This window comes from Oikopleura dioica, chromosome YSR (assembly GCF_907165135.1).
Source record: "Oikopleura dioica chromosome YSR, OKI2018_I68_1.0, whole genome shotgun sequence".
Lineage (NCBI taxonomy): Eukaryota > Metazoa > Chordata > Appendicularia > Copelata > Oikopleuridae > Oikopleura > Oikopleura dioica.
This window is the reverse complement of record NC_137295.1, coordinates 1,215,778-1,237,489: the sequence shown is the minus strand read 5'-3', so window position 1 is coordinate 1,237,489 and position 21,712 is coordinate 1,215,778. Positions and strand designations below refer to the sequence as shown.

At 40.2% G+C, this 21,712-nt stretch overlaps 1 long non-coding RNA gene and 1 pseudogene across 1 annotated transcript; both read right to left on the bottom strand.

Annotated features, from left to right (window-relative positions):
* Nucleotides 1–4,079: 4,079 nt before the first annotated feature.
* Nucleotides 4,080–5,597, bottom strand: LOC145710771 (uncharacterized). Its single transcript, XR_014135072.1, has 2 exons — nt 4,318–5,597; nt 4,080–4,248 (listed from the first exon to the last, which is right to left on the bottom strand). It is a non-coding gene; the product is annotated as an uncharacterized LOC145710771 (long non-coding RNA).
* Nucleotides 5,598–16,251: 10,654 nt separating this feature from the next.
* On the bottom strand, nt 16,252–16,898 carry LOC145710763 (ADP/ATP translocase 2 pseudogene; annotated as a pseudogene).
* Nucleotides 16,899–21,712: the final 4,814 nt, after the last annotated feature.

Here is a 21,712-nt window from a genome sequence, read left to right as displayed (position 1 = left end):
ATCAAAAAGAAGTTCATATTTCTTGTCTTGTATTATAGAAATAACAAGTGATATGAGTACTTTTTTAATTTTCAATGACTGAAATAAATTAAGCTTACCATAACGCCAGAGGAGCAACCTTTATACCCATCCGCTACTCCAGGTGACGAAGTGGTTGAGCTTGTGGAAGTGGCGCCTGCTGAAATTTTCAATGATGATCAAATTGATCAGCTTTTTGAAAATGGAGAATGTGAGCTTCACGATAATCGACTTACTATTGATGAAGTACCAGCAACATTGACGCCCGAGTGTCAAAACATTGCTTCATCAAATGACCGCAGTAGTCCATTTTCGCAACTCGAACGCATTTCTTGTAATTTCGATTGCAAGTCGAAGTCAGAAAAGTCACTGAACGGGATTTCTCCAAAGAATACAAATTCGCTTATCATCTTTGCGGAAAGTGCTCATGTAAATGAAAACATCATTTTGGACTCTCTACCTTCTGTAAGTGGCCTTGAACGTCGTCCAGTTGTTGCAAGTGTCCCGATAAACGTCACTTCCGGAGCTTCTGGGTTGACTGTGGAGACTAAAAAATACCCTCAGATTTTGCCAAAAAATGAGACATGGAAAGTGAGTGCGGCTGAAGAACTCAAAAAACTGAAAACAATTATCAAAAAAGGCCCAAAAAAGGGTTAAAACACCAGAAGAAATAGAGGAGGCAGAAAATAAGAAAAAGAAAAGGGATGAAGAAAAAGAAAGAAAGCGTCAACAAATTGAACAAAATAAAAAAGAGCGTAAGGAAAACGCAGAAAAGAAGAAGAAAGAGGTTGAAAAAGAAACAAATAGAAAACAGATGATCAGAGAAGAGAAACGGCGTAGAGCCCAGTATTTGAAGGAACGTAAGGGTCTAAAAAAAGGGTGGACAAGATGAGATCGGAGGAAGAAGAAATTGAAATGGCCAATAAGGAGGAGAAGGACTTTTATGAAAAAACCTATGAAGAACGATTGGAATTGAAAAACTTGGCTCGAAAACATAATGATTTTCTTTATCCACTGATTTCTGGTGAAAGGGATGCATGGCTAGACTTTAAGTCAGAAGAATTGAAGGCTGAGGAGAAGAGAATTGATGAGTTTTTGAGGGAGAAGTATCATATGCCCGATTACGAAGACTCAATTTATAAAATATGGAAGCAAGGAAATGTAAGTTTGACGGTTACCTTAATTGCCAGATTTGAACTGCTTCTTTGGTTGTTGTCAGTGTTTTGGAAGACGCGAAGATTTCTTCTATCGTTGATTTTATCAGCTTTGTTACCTTATCACTCCTCTTTCGTTAACTAAAAAATACTTTCAGGAAGAGAATGAGGAGAATTCTGAAGAGGAAATTTACTTTGAGGAAGATAGCTATCCTTATCGTGAAGAGGAAAGTGATTATCCTCTGCCGGAACCATGTGAGTTTATGGACAAAAGCAATTTATGGAAGTGCATTTTTGAATAACCAATAAGATTGATGTATTTTGCCTAGCGGCCAATGAAAACCCTGATCCAAAAAATCGAAGCCATAAATTTCTTTAACCTATCTTTATGAAATTTATGATTCTATTTAATATTAGCTCCGGAACTACCAGTTCCATCGAGATAACGGACAATTTTTGTAAATGATCGACCGTCTTCTGAATCATCCGATTCTGATTCTTCCGATTCTGAGGAATCATTTCCGACTCCGAATAAAGCTACACCATGATTTTATGCTATTTGATGCTCAAAAATAAAACTGTGAAATTGAATTCTTAGCTTTAATGAGGTGAAACTGGAATAAAAACGGATGAAAAAAGGACAGCAAGAAGAAAAAGCACTGACCTTGACACTTTTAGGGAAATTCTGGCAGCTGAACTTTATCAGGTCTTTGCAGTGCTTGTAGCAGACGAGATTGCATGACTTGCATTTGTACAGTACTCTCCAGCTTTTATGATGACGCATATTCTCATCGAGCATTCGTTGATTCTCTTTCTCTAAGATTTTCTAACGTTTTGGTCCGATTTCTGAAATAGTTGTGTGGTAAATATTCTGATTTTATGGATAATTATAAAGAAAAATCAGTTTAAATGTTATTTACAAAGAAGAATTCTCTTGAATATTTCTCTTGGAAAAAAAATAATTCTGAGCGGAAATCGCGCGCGCCCGCCTCAGCCACTCAACGCTCAGCGCAACTTGACCACGCAATTGAAAGCCTCATCTGCCCAGAGCCTCATTCTCCCAGGAGCTTCATCTGCCCAGCCTGGGAGAGTGAGGCTTCTGGGAGAATGAGGCTCTGGGCAAGTGAGGCTTCTGGGCAGATGAGGCTTACCCAGATTTTTAACAAAATCATAAATTTTAAGATAATTTGGAAATTTTTTCTTTTCTGTGAAGACCATAATGTAAAAAAATATATGAATAATCACTCAAACTAAGAAAACGGGTGAGGGTGGGGTTGGGGACATGGCTGAGCTAAACTGGGCTAATAAAATGGGCTATGTCAAGCCCATTAAAATTTAAAAGCCAGGGATCGCTTACTTTCCTAAAATTGTCATTTTGCTAACAATTGGAGGGCCAGATGTGCACCTCAAAATCTAAATTTTATGCTTTCAGACAGTTGAAGCGCCCGGTTTGTTTTCTTTGTGGACACCCTTCGAGCGCCTAAGGCATCACGCCGCGCGCTCTTTGAAAATGGCTCAGAATTTACGAAAAATTGTAGATTTCATAAAATTTAGGCCATCCTCCAAAAACTGATTTTAGATTCGAATGAAGAATACAAAAAAACATATTTTTATCATTTCAAATTTAAAAAAACGCTTGATCTTGGGTGATTTTGCATTTTTGCCCACTTTGCGGCCTCATTTTTCTCAACCCCTTTATGGATTGTTTTGCAAAAAGGGTCAAAACCCTTGTTTATTACAGTTGTTTCAGATATCAAATTTTGAGAATCATACGAGCATTATTTCGGGTAGCTATTTTTTGAGCGTGGACCCCTTATTATGTCGAAAAATTTCTGGGGCCGAGACAGAAAGAAAAAGGTCCTTTTCCTGATTGGTAAAATTCCTGGTTTTTTAAAATCATGGTTTGGTAAAATTCCTGATTTGGTAAGACTTCAGAAACTTTACCAAACCAGGATTCTTACCAAACCATGATTCTTAACAAACCAGGAATTTTACCAAACCAGGAACCACCCCTGACCGAGCTTGGACAGTAGCGCCAAGGGCAGAAAAACATTTTCCGAAGATCTTTTTACTTTTTTCGATTATAAATAATTGTTTGATAAGAAGCGGAACACTCTGCTGTGTTGAATCAATAAGAATAAATCTAAGTGGCGAAACTTTAGGTTGGACGAGAGATCAAGAAAGGCATTTGCTTTAACACGTGACTCCTGCCTAGAAAGGAGCCGAATAATTTCGACTTCGAATGAAGAAAAAAGATGTTAAAAAATAGGAGCACACTCAAATGCTCGGCGCGCTCATTTGCTCGGGCGCTCAAATGCTCGGGACGTTCTTTTTCACGGACACAAGCGAAAGAGTGTCCAAGCGAATGAGCGTTTGATTTAATTGGTCGACGATGAAAAATGTTATACAGGAGATAAACCATGACCTAGTGGTGTCAATTCTGAGAGTTTTATCGAAATTAGGGACCGAACGCAAATCCGACCATTTTTAAAATTCCTCGAAAAAAAAATTTAGTATATAAAATCGATCCTTCTGATCATTTTCTTCAATTACAGTAAAGGCTGAAAATGGCTCAATTACTGATAAACGACGATTTTTTTTTTAATCGATGGGGGCGCTGTTGCGCCGCCAAGCTTTGAAGGCCTTTGTTCTAAGTTTTGCGCGGCCGGCTTTTATTGCGCTTATTCTTCTGGAACCTTCTGGAACCTTCTCGAATTCAATAAAAAGATTAATTCTATTTTGAATTTTCATTAAAAATAATCATTAAATCTTGCTTTTTTTTGCTAAATTTAAGATTCTTGCTTTTTATATCCTGCCTTCCAGTAAATTTTCAATATTTGTCTTCCTTTTTTTAATTCAATTTTTTTATTTTTCGAGTTTGAAAAGTGATTGAAACATTTTGGGAATTTGGACAAATTGGAGAATGGAACTTTTGCAGATTCAAAAAAAGGACAAGAACTTCATCTTGGAGCTCAGTTGCTGGAGGTTACTTTGCTGTTGGTCTGGTTGAGATTTTCGATGAACTGGCGCGTCTTGGTGTTCTGGAGCAGGAAGTTCTCCAGTTGGTGGAAGGAGCCTAAATGAAGATTCGTTTCAGCTTGAGTTAATTGATTCAGTGAATATGGGTTGTGCGTCTATCGCTTACCGGTGAAGGAGAAAAGACCCTCGCAACTTGGATTCGTCGGATGTGTCTTTTTAAATATCATTGCCTAATAAAGATTAGCATATATTATTAAATTGAAATTGAAATTTATATTAATTTATTTAAAATTCGATTGATTTGAAAACAAGCTAACGCCCAGTTAGCATAGTACGGGGGCTTACTTATGGCGCATAGTAGTTTAGCCTATAAAATTAAGGATACACCCGATAAAATGAACTTTCATAGTGCCTAAATACGAAGTTGGATCAAATTTATCTCAATAGCAATCCTACCTAAAATTGTGCGTAGAATTCAATTCTGGTACTCTTTTAAAAGTTTTCATTTGAATTTTTCCTCTAGAGCGATTTGAAAACGAACTCTCTCGATTTCTCGACATTTTTACCATAAATCGCTAAAATTGAACCGTGAACTGTATTGTTATGACGCTAAGCTACAAAAATTGATGGGATGACATTCTAAAACTCGCCCGAATTTTCATTTTAGTGTTCTCCTCTTTCAGACCCCTGTTTTTCTTCTCTGCGCGTTTTTTGCGTGCTACTAATCAAAGCGGTGCGCTCAACTACGAAAATTCTTTCGGAAAAGAGGAGTCGAGTGAGGGAGCACCCAGCGCGCCGCTTTGTAGAGCTTTTACGCGCTGAGTAGCCCTGAATGAAATGGCTCTAGAATCGGTTTCCTTCGGTTTCAACGAAAAGTAAACCATCAAAATTGTAGATAACGGTCTAAAAAACTTATCTATCGAAAAATCTCGACCGATTTATACAAAAAATTTCGAGTAATCGAGAGAGTAAGATTTAAAATCGCTCTAAAGAGAAAAATTCAAATGATAAAATATAAAGAAGTACCAGATTTGAGTTCTACGTGCATTTTAAGGTCGAATGAGACTCTGAAAACTCCCATTTGAAAAGCCAAAAAAGCAGCCCCCCCCTAAGCTAACTCCGGTGGAAGATCGTAAAATCTGAAGCAGAGCGTTCTAGGTTGATCCTTAGCTCTGCTTTAGAAAGACCAAAAATGGACGAACGGTGGGATTCCACATCGGGCTGTACCCTTACGGCTATCTCCTGACTCATTTTTATTTTCATTATCAAGTCAGGAGAATGCCGCAGGGTTTCATCCTATCAAGATACGATACCTGCCGAGTGACCACCACCCCCGTTTTAAGGATCCATCTGTCAACAATTTTCCTCAAAAAATTGAAAATTTCAAAACAGCCATGTTTTCGCTTCTTAATGTGCCTGGAAGTTCAATCATCATAAAAACTTGTCCGGAGCAATTTTTTACGACTATGAATCTAAAATTTTAGCAAAATTTGGACTTTTTCGTCATTTTTGTCCCTTTTTCAAAAGGCATTTCGAGGGTGTTAGAGTCGAGATCGACCCCCAAAAAATGAAGCCTCAAAATCGTTTTTGACCGGTAGTATTCAATTCCGGGGTCAAAATATCAAAATTCCGGAAATAGATTTTCGAAAACTGTTGACAGGGGGTGTCCTTAAGGACCCTTTTGTCAGATTGTGAGAAAATTTTGAAGTTCCGAAAATTGATTTAAAAAAAAATGACTTCAAGATCCTAAAAAAATCATTGCCACTCGACAGTAAATTACACCATTGCAGTTCCGATGGCCTCGGTTTCAAGCCGGCCCCCACGTACCGTCTTATTGATATACGCCTAGTCCTACAATTTGACTAGACATCCTACACTTGAAAATGAGGCCAACATGCGTAGGCTGACGCCCGCCGCTAAACCTGACTTGACCAACCTCATATACCCCTGTCTAATCTCTCTTAAACCCGTTAATCTGATATCCTGCTTATGTTTAAGACTTAACGAGTTTAAGAGTTTTTACATGTACCCAATATAGCCAGAAAACCAAGAATGATCGCTGATTGGCTGCTGACCTGCCGGTAGCCGAAAATCTTGCTCTTTAATTGGAATATATTGGAATGTATATAGACAGCCTACTGTATGAGTATTTTTTCGGTGACTCATACAGAAAACAGTATCTGAGGAGGCCAAGTCAATTGACTATAGTCTTTCATCGAATCTACTTTGAGTTAATAGGAAACTTACTTACAAGGTAGATTCGAAGGGCAGTGGCGCTGTCACTTCACCACTGCCGACATTATTTTTTTTCTTTTTCCACTGCCTTATGTATCTTGATAGGACGGACCAGTCTGAAATAAGGGCGTTAGCTTGATAAAATATCCAAAAACATTTTCATTCTATTTACAGAAAAAATATATGATGGAATTACAGGTGCAAATGTCTGAACGCTTCTCGCCAAAAAAGTGTACAGCAAGATGATTGTAGATGAATTGAATCGTTCCATTGATAATTCTTCAAAGTCACTGCTGGACCACATTTTTTCGAATTGAGGAGCTATTGAACAAAATATGTCATCAATATGAAAGAAAATTGTTACCGTTTCGACTAGTTGGAAATATCGAGATGTCAAATATCTTCTTGAAAAACAAATAGGAGGTAGTGGAGGGGGGATGAAAGTGACGGTTGTTGAAGGGAACATAGCGTTTACTGACTTCATGAGAGTCTGAAACCCCTGTTCAATTGGTTTCTAAGAATATAATAGAAAGAGAAAGAAAAATGAGGATTTACGTGATCAGAAATGTTATTGAGGCCCAAAAAGAACACAAGTCTTCCCTTGAAGGAACGGAAGCAATTGTAGCTGCATGTCATGCATTGTCAATGCAGCATTGATTATTGTTGAGAAGTCTTCGCTGATTATCGATCTCAGTGATGGGATAAGACGCTCGCGCCCGTCGATATTTGTGCATCCTGTTCAAAGATCATCAATTTTTGCATTTAAAATTTTCTGTACTTAAAGGTAACTTTTTAAATAGATCAGAAGATCCGGTTCCTGCATCCATTTTCAGACATTTTTTTCCGGAAGATTTTGACCTCATCGCGTTTTTTTATATTTTCACGCCAGTGTTTGACGCGAGATTCGGCTGCTTTATCTTCTACAGTCATCTTGGCAAATTTCTGCCATTGCTTTCTTGCCTGGCCACAGAAATGCCAATTCATTGTGCACTCGTGACGACTCATTCTTCCACCACTGAGTTCACGCCATTGATTTTGTTTGATTTTATTTTGGCGGCTCGAATCCACGCTCCTCATTTTTTTATTTTCGTTTGTCTTAATATAAAGTTCAATTCTTTAACTTATAAAAGAACCAGACCCATAAACCCTTATGGGCAAGAAGAGTTTTTTTTCTGCATAGATCTTCCTTCATGCGCTGTCGCTCTTTGGGGTGACCCTCCAAATCCCTGGACACCCTCCGAATCCCTGGATTTTAGCCTGAAGTCCAGGGATTCGGAGGGTGATGTTCTAGAAACCCCCTTCAACCGATAAAAAAGCATCTTTTATCTGTCATAATTCCAAATATTTAAATGACAGTTGCATTTTATGAGATTATTTATGTAGCAGATTGAACTTAACACTAACCTTTAGAGGGAAAAAATTGAATGAAAGCAAAAATATATTTTTCCTACCGACATAAGCTCCAATAACCTTCAGACGATATAACTGAGGAATTTAAGGCTTGAAAATCATTTCAATAGAACCAATAGTGTTATCTTATAAATATTTGGTACAATGGGAAAATTATATAACGTGGCTAAAGTCGTTTTGCTTTTTACCCTAACAAATTATTAGAAAAACTTATTTATGAAACTGATGTTTAACAGCTTCAACACATTTCTAGAACATTTCGAATTTGACCCTCCGAATCCCTGGATATCAGATTTTTCCCAGGGATTCGGAGGGTACCCGGCTCTTTGTAATGACTCTCGAGAGTAAGATTATGAGGATCGACCGCTCCAGATCGAAGTAGCGAGGCGATTTCGAAAAAGCCGGCTCCAGAATATGCAACAATCTTGATGCGTGTATTGCCAGTAACAAGGGCTGGATTCGTTGCAATATATTTTCCCTAGTAAATGATGAAAAAAATTTCTTTTTAATATTCACAAACCCAACTGTCGGTGATAACAACAACATCACAATTTCGAAAACAAGGACGTTGCCACTTCGATTTGTTGTTAGCGGAAAAAGCTACCGAGTTCATTCTGTAAAAAAAAAAAGATATGAGTGAGATAACCGAATGGATGCGCAACCGACAAACTCATAGCATAAGTAGAAAATATGAGTTACTCTGAAGGGAGAATAAGATTAGATTGATATTTTTGACAGATTCTATTTATGAGGAAAAATTTCGTGGCAGTTTTGATTCAATATCGGACAATTTTTTCAATTTAGCAGAAATTTTCGAAGCTCGAACATTTTCAGTGTGCCTTTTTCGTGAAGATCGAGCTTTCAATAATAATTCTGCTCCATCAGCGGGTGTTAAATCGTCAATGTAATCGTGAAGAGAATTAGCTTTCGAAATTGTCACAGCGTTCGCGCGTTCCCCGTCAAGGGATTGACAAACACTGTGCATATATTTCAATCTTCCTGTAGTAGGATGAAAAAAAAAATAGTTTTTCAATTATGCTTTTTAGTAATTGATTTTTTTTTTGATCCTCTCCAAATATGCTTTCGCATTTTTGATTTGACATTGTTAGACAAAAATTGTCCTTCAAATTATTTTGTCTGAAGAGTTGATCGTCTTTGGCGAATTTTATCCTGACGTTACTCAGTATGTCGAAGGTTGTTTTGTTCACTTGATGTCTGATTTGCTTAAATGATGTATTCGCGACCATAATATCCTCTCGGAATCTCTCCATGAATTCGAGCGCTTGTTTTTCATGGTCTCCAGTGATTACGCCTTAGACAAGGCATATAAATCTCTCTCTCGAAAAACCCTCAACTAAACGCGAAGTGAAAGCGAAAATTTTATCAGCAAAAAAGCGAAGAAAAAGCATTTCTTTACTAGCGAATTTATATGCCTGCCTTCGACTTCATTCCAAAGTCTATTGTAGCAGTTTTCGAGACGCAATTTACGACCGCCCAAGGCAGCGTCTATTTTTTGCAGAACAAGCGCAAAAGCTTCCTTTATATATCATTAAGAGTAATAAGGCATCATTTTCGCAGCTCACCTTTCCTTGTAGAAAGGTGATAGTTTTCTTACGGGCCACGTTCCAAAATGGCCCAACGATTCCATGAAAGACCAAAAGCATTACAGACAACTCTAAGTACAATTGCCGATTCCCATGACCGTTGAGCTTGTCCGATAATTCTCGAAAACGACCGTCTGATTTGCTGTAACTGAGTTTTTTAAACAACTCTGCCACATGCTTATTTAATGCTGCGTAGGGATTTAAATGATCGCAATTATTCTGAATCGCTGAAAACATGAACAAAAGAAGACATCACTCATGAGACATATTTTAAGATCCCTTTCTAATATAGATGTAGCATTAATGAATGGAGCCTCGTAACGATTTCCAAGTGAATGAGCGAAGTATTTTCGAGGTCTTACTTGATTTCTTCTCAAAAGAACTTCAAGCTCATCCTACACCAGGGTCTGAAATCTTAAAAATTCTGCTCTGGTGCTCAACATGGGTGCTCAAATTTCAGTGAGCATGAGCAAACGTGAGCAAAAAAGCTCGTGAGATTTCAGATCCTGTCCTGCACATCATCTTGATGATAATTTGGTGCTCCTCGACGATGTCCTAGGCACTGGGCAACTATTTCAAGAACCAGTTTCGTATTCTCGGATAAGAAATCTTTGCTTGGGGTGACCAACAAGGTTTTATTATATTTATGAGTTAAATAGAAATATTAATGCAGCATGCACTCCCTGTCTTGGCAGTATCGCGCGTTCAGCGAATTCATCACTGTATCAGGGATGGATATTTTGAAATATACCATTATTCCATTTTATTGTAGAGCAAATCTGGCTTAATGAATCCGCTTGTAATTCCGCCTGTTATTGAAAAATTGAAAAATGATTTGATTAAAAATTATCCACCCATGCACTGTATGCATCGAGCAATATATAATGGAGATAATGTCATTGCTCGAAGTCTTCCACAAGCACTTGAGTTCTTCATTTACTTGGACCTGTCCACCTAATAATATGACCATATACGGACTGAGAAGTAATTCATGAGCCAAACCTCCCATGTCACTCAAAAATGCTTTTGTCTTCGTTCTTAGAACATCGGCGAAAACGAAGGAGTCGATTTGATCATCGATGTGTTTCGCGATCTCACTTGCATCTGAGACATTTGTATCCTTCAAACTAAGGCAGACAAAATCTTGCTCTTCGTTGAGCAAGCCAATACCGAACGCTCAAGAAAGACTTCAACAAAATATGTGTGAATCGCATTTAACAGCGAACCGCTCCATAACGCCGCGTGTCTAGTTAAATATGAAATCATGCCTTTGCGTTTGTTCGCTAAACAAGTCGCATCCGATGCAACAATTATTTGCGATGATCTGCTGACGAAATTCTCAAGATGATGTTCATTGAACGCTATAAAAATAAAATGATGAAATTTGGAGTCTTTTTACTTGGAAGGTAGTCTCTTGACAATTGAATGTATCTCTCCGATGGAACTTGTCGTTCATGAAGTTCGTTAGATTCAGAATCGCCCTCAATATTAACAGCGAGTCCTCCATCTCTTGTTAGGATTGGGTTCATCTTTGCAACCTCATCAAGTACGACTTTAACTGAAGATGCAAGAACACCTCGACTCAAGCAACGAATTAAGAAGATCGTTAGTTTATCATTAAAAGTCTTCTTCGAACCACTGCCCCGCCCCGTCGATGTTGACGTTCTGGTCTGCTCGAGAACAAAAAAATTGAGGAGGCTTTTGACTTTTTTGTAGTCTCCTCTTTTCATCCTAACTGTGACGATTTCCTCATCATCTTGAATGTCATTTTCTCCATTCGGAGTTTCATCGACTTCAGGGGTGTTTTCCTCATTCGGCTCAATACAATTCTCATCATGCTCAGCTGGTTTCTGGACTTGTATTATTGGTATATCTTCAGAGAATGAGAAGAAATCGTCTTCTGTATAATCGAACTGATCCATTACATCGGTGTTATCTTGAATAGACTCATTGGGATGAGCTTCAGAGTTAAGGAGCGTCTCGCAAATATGAGAACCGGCCTCATTGACAGCGGCTTGTGTACAAGGAGGCGCATAGCGAGTTTCTGCTTGACTTGAACGAGTGACGATTGTACGGGGAATGACTGGCTGATCTAGAATTTGGAGATAGTTTGGCTCCCCCCTTGGCAGATTAAACCAAATCTCTCCTTCTTGAAGTGTAATATCGAAGTCGGGATCGGACTCATCAGTTATATCCCGGCATTCGATCTCTTCATCATCGGATGAGTGCATCGGATGAATACTTTCATTGTTTACATATGAAGAAGCGATCTCAACAGACATGTTCAGTGATTGACTTAACTCTTCATCAAAGCCTTGAGATTCAGAGCCATTCGAAACCGAAATCGGACTTTCACTGTCACTTCCATCAATAGATTCCATTGTTTTATCATGATCAAGTAGAGGTGGCGAGCAATCGTCGTCATTCTGAGAAGCAGATTGAGCCATTGAAGATTGAGCTTCATCTTCATCAGGGCGGAAGGATTGATTATTTTGAGTGTCCCCCTCATCAATAGATTCTATTGTTGAATCCAGGTTTAGAGAAGGTGACGAGCTTTCAAGCATCGATTTTTTGGCGAATTCAGATTTGCCTTTTTTCATGACAACCTTCAAATTTTGCATGATATTCTTCGAATCGATAGTGAGCTCCAATGAATTTTATTTCAGTGAATGATTCATTGACAACCACAATAATAATATAGAGTTAAGCAGAAACATTTTATAAGAAAAATCATACGAGCTGAATGTGATAGAGTGGCCTCCTCTTTAGGTCGGCTTGGCCCCGGCTCTGACCGAATTGAATGTGCTTGAGTGGCGCCCCTTTCGGGTCGGCTTGGCCCCGGCTCTGACCGAATTGAATGTGTTTGAGTGGCGCCCCTTTCGGGTCGGCTTGCCCCGGCTCTGACTGAATTGAGTTTGCTTGAGTGGCGCCCCTTTTGGGTCGGCTTGGCCCCGACTCTGCCCGAATTGATTGTGCTTGAGTGGCGCCCCTTTCGGGTCGGCTTGGCCCCGGCTCTGACCGAATTGAATGTGCTTGAGTGGCGCCCCTTTTGGGTCGGCTTGGCCCCGGCTCTGACTGAAATAAATGTGTTTGAATGGCGCCCCTTTCGGATCAGCATCCTCCCGGCTTTGACTGATTTGAATGTGCTTGAGTGGCCTCCCCTTTGCGTCGGCTGTGCTCCGGCTCTGACTGAATTGAATGTGCTTGAGTGGCGCCCCTTTCGGGTCGGCTTTGACCCGTCTCTGAATGAATTGAATGTGCTTGAGTGGCGCCCCCTTCGAGTCCGCTTGACTCCGGCTCTGACCGAATTGAATGTGCTTGAGTGGCGCCCCATTTGGGTCGGCTTGGCCCCGGCTCTGACCGAATTGAATGTAGTGGGTGGCGCCCCATTCGGGTCGGCATGGCCCCGTCTCTGACTGTATCGAATGTACTGAAGCCGAAGCTGGGCACCTTGAACTGGCCTGAATTGATTGAAATGAACTGGCCTCCGCTTCGGGTCGGCTTGACCACGTACCTAACTGTATTGATCGAAATGAACTGGCCTCCCCTTCGGGTCGGCTTGGCCACGTACCTGATTGAATTGATTGAAATGGACTGGCCTCCTCTTCGGGTCGGCTTGGTCACTTACATGACCGTATTGAATGAAATGAACTGGCCTCCGCTTCGGTTCGGCTTGACCACGTACCTGACTGTATTGATTGAAATGAACTGGCCTCCCCTTCGGGTCGGCTTGGCCACGTACCTGACTGTATTGATTGAAATGAACTGGCCTCCGCTTCGGGTCGACTTGACCACGAACCTGACTGTATTGATTGAAATGAACTGGCCTCCCCTTCGGGTCGGCTTGGCAACGTACATGACTGGGGTTGCGCTGGTGGGATTTTGGCCGAAAATGGTTTGTTTTCAAAAAATTCTGAAACCACGTGACCATGTGTAAAAATTGGCGGAGATTTCATAAAAAATAGTTAAAATTAGAAATTTTTGAATTTTGGTGGTAAAATCGCGATTTTTTCGAAAAAAAACCACGAATTTTGGACATTTCGTCGAATAACTCGAAACCACAACAACCAACAACCAAACGGAGACCACCACAAGAAAGCTCAGACGATGCTCTCTATAGATCCATTCTAATCTCGTCCGGTAACGCCCGGCAACGAAAATGCGGCCGATTTGAAAATTTCCGTTTTGGCCGAAAATCGCCTTTCTTTGGAAAAATATACTAAATAATGCTCAAAAATGTAAAGAAGGGGCCGTCTCAGCCCCGTTCCTTGATTTTTAAATTTAAGGGGCTTGAGATCGGCGTTGGACTCTGAGGTGATCAATCTCAGTTATGTCCCCAACCCCACCCACACCCATTCGAGGTGGAAATACAAATTATTCAAGTTTTTCATTTTATTATGGTTTTTATTTGAATGTTTTAAAATTTTAATTTTTTTATTTGCGGATTCTCTATCTCGCTTCGACTTTTTTGACTCGAAAAATTTATTTTTGAGTTTTTAAAATGATAGTCTAGGTTTTCTAAGGCTAAATTTTGCAAAAATGAAAAAATCGATTTTCGACCCCTATACCCTTAATTTTTCGAAAATTTTTTTTGATTTTTTTCTTGATTAGGACCTCAGAAATATGTCCACAAAATTTCATCCCTCCAGGTCAAGTGCAAAAAAAGTCCATTTTCCCACTGGCGCAACCCCATACATGACTGTATTGAATGAAATGAACTGGCCTCCCCTTCGGGTCGGCTTCACCACGTACCTGACTGTATTGATTGAAATGAGCTGGCCTCCCCTTCGGGTCGGGTTGGCAACGTACCTGACTGTATTGAATGTAATGAACTGGCCTCCCCTTGGGGTCGGCTTGGCCACGTACCTGACTGTATTGAATGAAACGAACTGGCGTCCCCTTCGGGTCGGCTTGGCCACGTACAAGTCTGAATTGATTGAAATGAATTGGCCTTCTCTTCAGGTCGCCTTGGCCACGTATAAGACTGAATTGATTGAGATGAGCTGCCGTCCCCTTCGGCTCGGCTTGACCACGTACCTGACTGTATTGAATGAAATGAACTGGCCTCCCCTTCGGGTCGGCTTGGCCACGTACCTGACTGTATTGAATGAAACGAACTAGCCTCCCCTTCCGGTCGGCTTGGCCACGTACATGACTGTATTGAATGTAATGAACTGGCCTCCCCTTCGGGTCGGCTTGGCCACGTACCTGATTGTATTGATTGAAATGAACTGGCCTCCTCTTCGGGTCGGCTTGGCCACGTACCTGACCGTATTGATTGAAATGAACTGACCTCCCCTTCGGGTCGGCTTGGAAACGTACATGACTGTATTGAATGAAATGAACTGGCCTCCCCTTCGGGTCGGCTTGGCCACGTACCTGACCGTATTGAATGAAATGAGCTCAACTCCCTTTCGGGTCGGCTTGGCCAAGTACATGACTGTATTGGTTGAAGTGAACTGTTAGAGAGGCCTCCCTTTCCGGTCGGCTAGGCCCCGTCTCTGACTGAATTGAATGCACTTAGCACGAAAATCGCAATTTTTTTCAATTTTTTGTCGTTATCAAAAGAGGACAAATAAGGGGATTTTTGAAAGATTGGAATGTTTCGAATACGGATATAATAACTGCACTAGAATTTTTGGCCATTTGTTGGCGCTTAAGGGATCACCCCCCCGATTTTTCAAAACTTTGGCACCGGTCATTATCGCCTATGATTAGATTCCTCGTATTCTGAGGATCATTTTGATATATCATAGTACCCCTTTACATAAATGCATCCCCAAAATTTTGGCTCCCAAAGTTCAGGAAAATGCATATTAATTGTACTAAGCGTGAAAATCGCAATTTTTTCGATTTTTCATTGTCATCGAAATAACACAACCAAGGGCTCTTTCGAAAGCTTAGAATGTGAAGATTACGAATATAATAACCGCACTAGAATTTTCGGCCAGTTGTTGGCGCTAGAGAGCATTCTAACACCCAAATAACGTTAAAAATCGTTTCAAAAAGTTTTACAACTAGAATTTTTTATTCAATTATCCGATAATGCTGATTATCCGATAATTGAGGGTGGTTCCCTAAATATTTCTCAAAATGCTTCAAAACCCCACCTCAATTTTCGATGGCGATTTTCATGAGCCTAAGAACTCCGAAAAATCCATCGAAAACCCCTTCAAAATCGGCCCAAAAGTTTTTGAGCAGAATGACTCATAATGACGTCATTTTGTTAAATTATAGAGCCGGAAATAGTTCATTCGACTCAGAATTTTTACTCTTTCAAATGGAGCAATAAAATTTTTTGAAAAATTTTGCCTCAAATGATGTTTTTAATTTCATCTAAGCGAATGTTTTGCTGGCAAGCTGATTCTACCAGAATTTGCTCCTTTCGAAGCGGGCTTTCTAATGCGCCCAAAACCAGCTTCCTACGTAAGCTCAGAAAATGTAGATAGAGGTCAAAGTTGGCGAAATCAGGGGGGATCCCTTAAGAGCATTCAACCACCAAAAATATGCCGAATATTGTTCCAAAATGTTTTACAACTAGAGAAATTCTTTCTTTTAGTTTTAAATTTTTTAGAAAAAATCTATTATAACAATACAATATTATTATGTATGTTAATAGAATAAATAAATAATGATATTAATTCTTTGTCAGCCTGAGAGTTAACAGCTAAACTGCTTGAGTTCGTTGGCGAGGATTTTTCTAGCGCAGTCGATAGAGCCGCTGTACATTCGTTGAGAGCCCTAAAGAGCTTGTTTAAGAGTTTTGTCGGAATTTTTTACCTTCATTCTATGGTAGAGACGAAGAAGCAAGCTCTGTAGATGATGATTCCGAATACGGAGATGGTTAAGTCTTAGTAGAGACCGGTGATACCGTAGGCCTTGTAGATCTTTCTCATACAGTCGCGGATTCCGTTGAATTGTCGATCAGAAGCGCTCTGAACTCACGCATAAACTTCTAAAGTACATGCTTTTCGGTCACCTACCCGACATCAGCGCTCAATCAAGTTCTGGCAAAGTCGAGGGGATAGACGAAAGCCATGGATGTAGCACCGGCGGCATCACCAGCGGCCAACAAACCAGCGAAAAACTTCCAGAAGTCGGTTTTCTTGTCGTGACGGATGAAGAATTTCTTCATGTATTTGGCGAGGATAAAATATTTAGCAATTTCTCTAAACTGAATTATATTATTCTCTTAATTATTAAAAATAACAGAAAAAAAAAATTTCGCAGAAATGCCATGTTGCAAAATTTCGCGTTGCGGCATAAGATCACTCTCGAAACAGAACCTAACATTAGTACATGTTACGTAATAAACGTAACAGTACCGGCCCAGGTCTCATAGACTCGCGTCTCGCAGACATAAACCTTTTTCCGCGGATTTTAAGCTCGTTTCTTTGAAAGCTTAATTTACCCAAACTGATTACAGTCTACCCATGATGATTTCTTCGCCGACTTCGATTCTGTTAACTGGCAAACGATCAATGAGAAGGTCTGTCATGTTCTGAGAATAATCAAAAACAAGTATAAATCCTGGTTAATGTAAGCCTCATGCATCAACACTGCTGGCCTAGTGGATATCGCTTCTGCTGGGTTCGCATGAGGGCGCGAGCTCGATTCCTCTTTTTTTCATTTTTTTTTCGATTTTTCAAGCTCGAAGACTTTAAAATGCTTGCTTAACAAGAGGCAGTTGGAAACCTACCTTCATTTTTTGGCATTTTCATCCTTTGATCAATTCCCATCGATTTTTTTGGTGCCAAAACTTAAGCATCGACTCTTTCACTCTCAAAATGGCCAAATTAGGGTTAGAGCAGTGATTTTCTCGGTCTTCCGGACATTTTTCGGGGTTACTGTAATGAAAGAAAATGATCGCCATACTCGATTTACTATTGTAAATTTTCATTTCAAGCGATTTAAAATTTTGACCCCTGATTTGCGTTCGGTCCCTAATCGAAATATATTCGGAGCAATTTCCAAAAACACGAAATCACCGGGAAGAAATAAAAGTGAACATTATTTTTTTTTCAATAAGTCATCAAGTGTTATGTAATAATTGTCCAGAATTGTTAAGATGATCATACAATGAGTAATTTAAGCGTATATTTAGAAAATACAGCATTTAGAGTGAGAATACGCTGATGATCACTTTTAATTGTTTATTTTCGGAGAAATATTCTTGTGCTAATTTTCGTCCAATTAAATTGAACGCTCATTCGCTTTGGACACTCTTTCGCTTGTGTCCGTGCAAAAGAGCGTCCGAGCATTTGAGCGCCCGAGCAAATGAGCGCGCCGAGCATTTGAGTGTGCTCCTAAAAAACTGGTTGTCTTTTCTGTAGTGCCAGTCAAAAATTTTCAGACTCACAGTGAATCATTTATTAAAAAATTTGTTATCTTTGACTGCTTTTCTGGACATTTCGAAGTCAAAGGCTTTGCAGTGTCGGTGCTCTCTGTCACTTGAACTTGAGGCTCTTCTTCAATCTCCCTCGCGGTCGCGGCTTGTGTTTCATCAATTTGAAGCGCCAGGAAATGCTCGATCAGATCTTCCTCCATCATTCTTCTTTCGATAAAGCTCCATCACAGTCTTCCTACCATTTTTTCGTTTTGGTGCCTTCACTTGAAACTGCGCATATTTTTTCTTCTCTGCCAAGGAAATGTGAATTCTTTTCTCGTTTCCTGCCATCTTTGCAATGGAATTAAATTTTGAGGAATAAATGAACTCAGAATCATGAAATGCGCTCGAGCCCAATTCTGGAAAATTGATCTGATCTCGAAAAACAATTTTTCCAATGGAAAAATGGAAAATCCCACTGACATCCTACCTTCATTGAAAATTTTCCAACTAAAGAGCGATTTGAGCGAGGCTTATCATCCGAAAAACGCTCGTAAGTTGGAAAACCACGGTTATTTCACTGTAAAGAGCGTGCCTAGAATCCACCTTCCGAGTTATTGCCATCGTTCCGGATGAATCGTGATCGACCAAAAATTTTTATATAGGAAACAAATATGCCGGATGACTTTTTGCTGATAGACCAGTACTCATGGAAGAAATCTTTGAATTTCAAACAAGATAAATAAGCCTTATTTCTTCAATACAATCATACAAAATTTTCCCTGATTTTTCCGGAGGACCTCCCGGATAAGCCCTGGAGGACTCTTCAACGAGAAGACCGTCTACTGGAAGCAGAATATAAATCGGAAACAAAAATAAACACATTGGAGGCTTTCCCAAATGCATATTTATTTTCCGGCTTATCTTTATTTTGTGCTTAATTTTTCAGGTTCCCTCCGTAACAGTACAAGCCCTAAGGTCAGTACTGGGTGAAGAGAAATAACGTTGCCGTGCCTGTAATACTAGGGATCTGACAAGCCAGAGGGCAAGTCCTGTGACCAACTAGTGTTCAAACGTTCAAGAAGGAACCTTCAAGAACTAGATTGGAAGCCTTCTAGGCCTTCCAGTTGTTGTCTGCAAAGTTGCTGTTGCGGTTGTAGAGTAGTTTAGAAGTAAGAGAGTCTTTTGGTTGGTTATAATTAATTGATTTATTCCAGTTTCACGGCCCTTATATAGTCAGTCAAATGGCGCAAAAACGGTGGCGAAAGAGTACGAACAGTGAATAACGTTATCTTTGGCGCCAACCTGAGTGTTCATCAGGATCGGTGGCGATTGAGGCATGGTTGCAGTGTTGAAGGTTTTGCTTGGCGAGCGCCATCAGGATGATCAGTCAGCTCGGCTCTGACTCGGAGCCTAATCACAACAAGGCTGATGGGGCGCTGCGCGCATCGAGTCATCTTGGAGTGCGATGATGTTGAATAGGCCAAAGGATCGTGATGGTGCGCGATGTTGTGTCAGCTCTGACTAATTGGGCTATCATCCCTCCCCCCGAGGAAGTCGGGTTATCTTCAGGGATGACACGAAACTGGGCTGGAAATTGAATCACAGAAGCGGCGTTCTATAGCATGAGTTTATAGCATGATTTATGTTTAAAGCGAAAATCGACGGCATAAGCGTGTCGGTCGAGAATCGTTTTCAGTTGTGGTTTCAATGAAGCAAAAGCTATTGTTTTCCGTTATTAGAGATGTATCCATAAGTTATGTAGAAGAAAAGTGATGATGTATCCATGAGTAATGTAGAAGAATAGTGATGATGTATCCATGAGCTATAAAGAATTATCGTTGTCGGTCAGTTTGTCGTTCAATTAAGCAAGCACCGGCCTCGAGGGCCATTCGATACACGACGATTTTGTTCTTTGAAGGGATTCGGTTCCAAATTTCAGATGCGTTGACTGTTTTGTTCATTTGGTACGAAATCGACGGGTAGTTGAAATAGTGTAACAAGTCGCCTGGTGAAGCGAGGAGAACAGCGCTGACTGACGCTCTGTGGTATCTCGGGAACATGTTGAGATTGTATCCGATTATTTGACGAGGAATAGTACCCTTGTTCATCGAGTTCTTTACATAGTTGTTGAGTTCCTTGACGAGATTTGTAGTAAGGGATTCACATTCGTCATCAATTTTCGCTAAAGCGTCCTCGATGTGATGCCAAAGTCCGCCTTTGAGGGCGTTACGCAAGTAACTTCGGTTTTCAGGCTTGACGATTGTGTAGCGGTGGGTCAGATCAAGTTCACTGCCAATTTTGGGAAGTCGCTTATGGGCAGGAAGTTTTTCTTGGCGTCTCCAGAATGCTCGTTTTTCGTTGAAGTTTCTACTGGGAGGAGCTTTTTTTCGGATGTTTTTTTTTAATTTCGGGAAAGGGCTATGGCTTCGGTCAGGTCCGTGGAAATGTTGACCGCAGCAGTTGAAGCGTGCTTTCTTGTTAGGATTGTTAAGTTTTAACAGCTCGTTTCGCTGATATTTGTGGCGTGGTCCTGAGCCAAGGTGGTGCTCCAATTTTCTTATCGTGGATTGGTCGGCGAATTCGACCTTTCTGGTCCTTTTAAGCAAAGGTTCACTTACATCATTAGTTTCAGCACCAGGCTCAAAATCCCATTCGTCATTGTTTGCCAGTTCATCATTAATAATCGGAGGGTCCTCGAGGGACTCGAACTCATCGAGGATTTCGACCTCGCGGCCCTCGATGTCTGAACCGATATTAACCCTGATAGACGATGGCGAGCTGCTGCTGCTCGGCCTTGGTTCTGGGAAGAATTGGTTTTCTGCATGACGTTCTTGACTCGGTCGTGGAGTGTTTGGAGGAGTTTTTGGCAGCACTTCGTCGACGTCAATCTCGGAATCTTTCTCGATAAGTTCGTACTCTTCGTCGCTGCCGTTGTCGATGAAGAGTTCGTCATTGCTTTCCATTCCAGGTTTGTCAGGGTTTTCTTCGTTCATCTTTTCGGTTGAAGGTTTGTTCAAAGAGGGAAGATTTTTCTGATCTTGTTCTTTATTCATAGTGAATGATGGATGAACTAGAATTTCGTTCGTTTATATATTGCTTTTTGTGGCGCCCTAATGGCGCTCTTAAGTCACTCAATGGGGCTGCTTTGCTCAGGCACGCCCTATGACTTTTGCCTGAGGTGAATGTCTCGCGAGTCACCGCTCGGTTTTAACCTGTATCAGCAAAAGCCTACTTATCGTCTGTGAATGTCTGCTGATTGGTGAGCTTTGCTGGCATTTTTCTTCTAGTCATTGTCCACTATTGCAATATTGAGGATGACGAATGACTTCAACCTTCAGGATCAGACCTGATTCTGAGTAAATACTGAATCTGCCTTGAATCGAATCACGTTGTCGATAAGATATCATTGACTCACTATTGTCGTCAAAGGTAGATGACTAGTTGAGTTTTTGCTGACTTGACAATTTTCATTGTGAAATTTTGCTGACTCATCAGAAAAATTTGCTGGTTCATCAGAAATTTTTGCTGACTCATCAATATTTTGGTAATTTTGCTGACTAAGAAAATTTTTTGAAATTTTGTTTATTCAGCATTATGAAAAAAATTTTTAGAAAAGATTTCCATTCACGATATTTTTAATGCAAATAGGGCATGTCGGCTTTTGCACTGCCCATCTTTCAATGCAATTCTTGTGGAAGAAATGCTGACAATTATTCAGAAATGTTGGCGGCTCAATAAAGCATTCCAGGCAGATGCTACAGTTATTGTCGTCATTTTCCGGAAGATTTTTTATTGTCATGTGTTCGAGTAATTTATCAAGTGTGTAAGCCCGTGGTAATTGAGCTCTAGAATTTCTAGATAATAATGGAATATTTGCATTTGCTGGTGCGCTATTTCTCGAAATTATAAAGCCATTGTTAATAACAGTTTGTTATCCACCCATAACTGTGGGGAAGTATTTATACGCGCGTTCGAAGGTCGGC